This window comes from Myxine glutinosa, chromosome 12 (genome assembly GCF_964187855.1).
Source record: "Myxine glutinosa chromosome 12, kmMyxGlut1.1, whole genome shotgun sequence".
NCBI classification, from domain to species: Eukaryota; Metazoa; Chordata; class Myxini; order Myxiniformes; family Myxinidae; genus Myxine; species Myxine glutinosa.
This window is the reverse complement of record NC_136272.1, coordinates 890391-897000: the sequence shown is the minus strand read 5'-3', so window position 1 is coordinate 897000 and position 6610 is coordinate 890391.

Genomic DNA, 6610 nt, shown 5'->3' with positions numbered 1-6610 from the left:
GAAGGGATGCGGCCAAGCAGCAAATGGTGAACTGTGAACTCTTTTGATGAATGTGTTTTGTGTATTGGTGCATTGCTGTGCTTTTTCTCCCCTCCAATCTTCTTTCCACAAAAAGAACAGGTCCTGGGTTATAGAACTGGAAATAATTAGGTTTTGTGAGTGTAAATAAGATGCTACCCACCAGCTTTATGTTTAGTTTCAAAATAATTCCGCAATTCGGTTAGTTGTGGGTGCGAGTCTGTTAGAGTAGTTACACAACGCAGTAGGTGGGACATATTTAGTGTTGTAAAACTGTCGCATACAGGGGGTTAGATTAAATGTTAGAGGGGAACCACATCTAAGTGTCACATGTAATTAAAAACTAGTCCCAAGTCTTTCTCAAAACCGGTCGTTCACACTTGTGTGGGTTCGACTCGGGAACGAGTCTGACAAGCGAGGGGGGCAGTGCTACGGTTTTGAGATTTGCACATTGAAGTCAATAAATGCTAAAGGTTTGCCCCTCATAGTTAGTCACACGAGCAACATATCGGCCCATTTGTAGTATAGTTATTTTCTTAGTATGTGTAAGAATAGGCCATTTCCCCTCTTAGTACGTGCGTTATGTAAAGACAGGAGAATAGGCCCTCCATCCATTTTAAGTATGCCTCCATTCTACCTCTATGGGCGCGATCCATCCTGCATCCCATTTGGCTGTCCACTAGTCAAGTTAACATGAGGCAGGGCCTTGAAAGGTGAAGGAGGGCTGAGCTCGGCGCGGCAGCAGTGGGGGGACGATAAGAATGACCCACCAATCAGGGATCGTAGCGAGTGGCTGCAGCACTGCCGCCACAGGGCGTGGCTAGGACATTCGATCGGGCTAAGGGTGTGGCAATAAAAACCTTTTGCGCGAAGCCCCCACGGGGAGAGAGAGTTATCGAGGGAGGTGCGCTGAACCAGAGAGAACGAGGAGAGAGCCCACGGCAGAGCTAGTGCGGAGTTTATGAGGGGATTCTAAGGAGACACGCTTGGAAAGGATCACCCGCACTGTATGAACTTTGTTACGAGGGATACGTGGGCGCAGCCAGGGCGTTGATAACTTGCTCACCAAGTGGTTCAGCCAAATCGAGTGAACGTGGCTGGGCCAGCCACGCTAAGTCCACCCCCTACCGTTCGCCCCGAGATCACCCGTTCCATTCGAGCGACACGATACGTGGTCCTGCCTTCGCCGAACACCATCTTCACGGGACGTGCCGGGGACCGGAGAGAGCTGCACGAGAGCCATCCCTGGACGCGCTGGGGAACACCTGCGCATCTGCAATCCCCGTGTGAGTGTGTGTGTCAGACGGGCCCCTTGTCCTGGGGTATTAAGTATAAGACTGTATAAGGATTGCTCTGTGTCTCTTCCTCCTGTGCTGTAAATACGTGCCATAATAATTAAAGCCATTTGTTCTTCCTTTTCTTTCCAATTCGATCGCCTTTGTGATTTCTCCATTGACTAAGCGTGGTGCAAATAAGATCGCTCCAATCGGGTCTAGTAATTAATAATAGCACGAATCACGTGTATGCAAACCACTCGGCGTATCACCATTACACGTGGTTCGTGCGAGGCTTATTTCCTCGCTTCAGGGCAGTGTTATTACTTAGGTAACAGCGAATTTAGTCCCGAAACCCTATTTAGCACTGTCCGGAAGGGACGTAATAGGTCTCGGGTCGCGCCAGGTCAGTAAAGACAAGGGGATTAATCCCCCCTTGATAAGGGGAGAAGGCCGGTGACAGATCCGCAACAATATATATATATATATATATATATATATATATATATATATATATATATATATATATATATATATATATATATATCAGAGAGTGTGCTAGTAGTCTCTATGTAGGGATGGTGCGGAAAAAAATGTCAGTCCCATCTGCTACATGCAAAACTAAAGTTGGACAAGTCAGGAGACGACGATGGTTCACGAGCGAGCGGTATTCAATCACAATGCTCAATGAGCAATGTTATGAGGTTAGTTAGCTACACAATACCGACAATTCGGTTCGATTCCGACAACTTTGAAAATTTGACCTTTGTGACCTTCAAAGGTCAAAGGTCGATGATTCTGAAATTTGTTGGAAAACTTGTATTTCATGATGTATGTGATAATATAAGATCATGTACGACATTTCACCCTATCAGGAAGCGAACAATGTAATAAAACCATCAAAAATGGACTTTTCTAAATTTCGTGACCTTGTGACCTTGACCTTGGGACGAAAATGAAAAATCGAGCTCCGTGGGGCTAGACACATGACATTGGCCTAACCAAATACCGAAGCCCCTGTCAGATTCCACCAACTCCCTCGGAGAAGATGTAGCTTGAACTCCATTACCCCCTAAAAAGACATCTTTTTCGGGCGTGGCTCCGCCCACAATGGGCGCAATACGCCCACTCTTGGCAGGACACAACTAGATCATGATATGTATTTGGCATGATCATGAACATGAACCTGATCATGACATGATCCCACCCAAGTTTCATCAAGAGCGGATGATATCATTGGGTAGTTATGCCGCGGACAGACAGACAGACAGACAGACACACACCCATGACGAATATAGTGGTCACTCTGTTTGATAAATTGTGAACCAATATTCACAAAACGTAACTTGTCGGTGTTGGTTTCACCATAATCCACGAGCAATCGGACACGTCCTCGGTCTCAGCATCATGGGCCATCCAAAAACTCAGCAGTGATGATTAACAGCGGGGGGCAGGCTGGTGCCAAGGTAATTTTCCGAATGATAATATCCATAAAAAACTACAATTACAGGTGAATATTATATCAGCCCCCCGCACACATCGTGGCAGGGCAATAAGGTAAAATGCTGAAGGATGTGGACAAAAGGTATCCATCTCCCTTACAACAACACACCTGTTCACAACACCATATGTGAGTGTGTCTTTGAGCGGATCACTCACTTTCATCATGGTTCAGGACCCCAGTGACTATTATCTGTTTCGACGTTTGAATGAAGTCACACCTGCGTGGTCACCCATTCACCGACTAAGAATTGACTGAAGCAACCAACATGTGGGTGAAGGAACAATCTGAAAGCATCTCCTTTACTGATGTAAACAATGCAAATGCTAAATGCAGAGGGACTCCAAATTGGAAATCTGTCGGAAAATCCATAAAATATAATGCTCAGAGAATTGTGTTACGTATCCAATGCATAGCAAGTTACAGGTGAGCAACATGATGATTGAAGACAAGAAATAAATAAAAAATCAAACTCTGACATGAGATAATATGTCACACAAGAGAAGTGCTATGACCACTTCATGGGATTAAGGTGCTAAAGGAGTGCGATGAGAATGTGCAGCGCGTGGCAAATACACCTGAAGATACGGCACTGCGCAATGGCAACCCGCCAACAAATGTGAGGATGCGCATCGCACCAATTACCGACTCGTGGTGCTTTGTGGGAAACCGAGAGCTACTTTCATGATCGACCGAAACGGCGTACGCACCTTCATCGGACTTCAATCCTCCCTCCAGCACCACACCGCGCATCTTCTGTTCTCGCAATGCAGGAAATTGCGCACCTGGCACAACCTGCCTCTGGTCAGAGTCCAATCCTCATGCACTTTCTCCCATCCTCTTTGCCAGACAACACTCGCGCTCTGTCAACCTCACCCCTGGTCTCATTCTCTAATTCTTTCCCTCCGCCCAGAGCGACTCTGGCGCCAAATTCCATGCTCGGGCAAGTCACGGAGGGAGAACGAGAGAGAGGGGGGGGGGGGGGGGAGCAGTGAGGGGAGGAGTAAGCTCGGGCACGGTGAGCGCGGGCAGGGTGAGCTCGGGCAAGGTGAGCTCGGGCAGGGTGAGCGCGGGCAGGGTGAGCACAGGCAGGGTGAGCTCGGGCAAGGTGAGCTCGGGCAAGTCATGGAGAGAGAACGAGAAAGAGAGGGGGAGGGAGTAGTGAGGTGAGGAGTAAGCGTGGGCAGGGTGAGCTCGGGCAGGGTGAGCTCGGGCAAGGTGAGCTCGGGCAGGTCACGGAGAGAGAACAAGAAAGAGAGGGGGAGGGAGCAGTGAGGTGAGAAGTAAGCTCGGGCAGGGTGAGCGCGGTCAGGGTGAGCGCGGGCAGGGTGAGCGCGGGCAGGGTGAGCTCGGGCAAGGTGAGCTCTGGCAGGGTGAGCTCGGGCAAGGTGAGCTCGGGCAAGTCACGGAAAGAGAACGAGGAAGAGAGGGGGAGGGAGCAGTGAGGGGAGGAGTAAGCCCGGGCAGGGTGAAAGCGGGCAGGGTGAGCTCGGGCAGGATGAGCTCGGGCAAGGTGAGCTCGGGCAGGGTTAGTTCGGGCAGGGTGATCTCTGGCGGGGTGAGCTCCGGCAGCGTGAGCGCGGGCAGGGTGAGCGCGGGCAGGGTGAGCTCGGGCAGGGTGGGCGCGGGCAGGGTGAGCTCGGGCAGGGTGAGCTCGGGCAGGGTGAGCACGGGCAGGGTTAGTTCGGGCAGGGTGAGCTCTGGCGGGGTGAGCTCTGGCGGGGTGAGCTCCGGCAGCATGAGCGTGGGCAGAGTGAGCGCGGGCAGGGTGAGCTCGCGCAGGGTGGGCGCGGGCAGGGTGAGCTCAGGCAGGGTGAGCTCGGGCAGGGTGAGCACGGGCAGGGTTAGTTCGGGCAGGGTGAGCTCTGGCGGGGTGAGCGCGGGCAGGGTGAGCTCGGGCAGGGTGAGCGCAGGCAGGGTTAGCTCGGGCGGGGTGAGCTCTGGCGGGGTGAGCTCCGGCAGCGTGAGCGCGGGCAGGGTGAGCGCGGGCAGGGTGAGCTCGGGCAGGGTGGGCGCGGGCAGGGTGAGCTCGGGCAGGGTGAGCTCGGGCAGGGTGAGCACGGGCAGGGTTAGTTCGGGCAGGGTGAGCTCTGGCGGGGTGAGCTCCGGCGGGGTGAGCTCCGGCAGGGTGAGCTCGGGCAGGGTGATCTCCGGCAGGGTGAGCGCGGGCAAGGTGAGCTCAGGAGGGGTGAGCTCTGGCAGGGTGAGCTCCGGCAGGGTGAGCTCCGGCAGGGTGAGGCCGGGAGGGGTGAGCTCCGGCAGGGTTATAAAGAGTGTGAATATCGGCTCAGTCTGGAGCAACAACGGTCCTCACCACCCTTTGTCCCCAAGACTCCTTTTTGCTTTTCCTGCTCTCAGCACAGATAATGGATTCTCTTTGGAGTTTCTAAAATCCCAACCCCTGTGTACAAGCCTTGCTGGACAAATGAACAACCTTTACCTTCTCCAAGAACATTCAAACATTTTCGATTTCGCTTCTGAAGCGAATTTTAAATTCCAATATTCCATGTATCATTCATGGAAGGTACCTTTTGAATACCTTGTGCCTTTGCTGCAATTTACAGCTTCAATTACAATAAATGTCTTCATTGAATCTGCAGCTTGACAACACTTCAGGAACGAGGAAGTAAAACCGTAACAATGACCAGGTAAATAAGTTAGCAATACCACTTCCAAAGGATGAATCACTCAGGTGTCATCAGGAAGTCTCTGGCACAAAATGTACAGGTAGTCATAACGGAAGTAGAAACTATTATTGTTCCACATACTCTCTGAAAATAGTTTTAACTGACATTTTGTACATTTTCATTCGAAAACAGTTTTGAACTTTTAACCGAATTCACAATTCTTTTATTTCTCTATGTACGTGTTGGAGTATTGAGTGACTGATGAAACCGCAGATACATCAACATGGAAGTACTTCTATAGGTGGATACTTACCTGTAAAACGGTCTCTCTTTTGGAAAACCAATTATTAACAATATGATTGTTGGAACCCATCTGTGGATCGGTCCCATCGGCCGATGGGTCTGCATTGTCATTTCTCGTGCATCCACAGATGGGTCGCCAAACGGGTCAGACCCATCGGCCGATGGGACCGATCCACAGATGGGTTCCAACATGATTATGTAGAAACAAACTGGCCTCGGAAACGAGGTTGGTATTTTTTAAAGGATCACGATATTATGGACTCCATGCTCCGCCATGAAATGAGCGCCATGTTAACAAGCTCGAGCTGAAAGGAAGGACGCGGCCCTATTATAAAGGAGCTGCTCATGAATTACAATTCAAGGGCAGAGACATTGAAACAAAGGAAACTTTGTGTGTGCCTCTGAATTCCATCAATATATGTGGAGACATTCCATTTGCACGGCCAATTAAACAGCAGCCCTGCTTTGATGCACCATTGGGGAGGCTGAAGGAAGACCAAGGTCTCTGAGCCTCGTCGCCCTTTAATACAAAGAGTGACGTCATGATTGACATTTCAATATGAGTCACTACTTTTTTCATTGCAGCTCTTAACGTTTGTCAGGATGTATATTAAACACGACCATCTTGTCAGCATTTGCCTGGCAGACATGCAACCTGAAACTGCAACAGTCCAAAGACATTCAAGGAAACCTCCATCCACTTATTGAATATGCAGAATGGCACAACTGGTGGTCGGTGTGACGAGGTTCAAACAAACAACCGAAATCTGCCATTATCTGAAGTTGTGTAAGTGCTGAGTTGTTAGGGTTAGAGAATGTAAACCAAAAATATCATTTAACTTTTTCTGTGTCAGCTGTCCGGTTGATATCTCCATATGAGGGTTTCA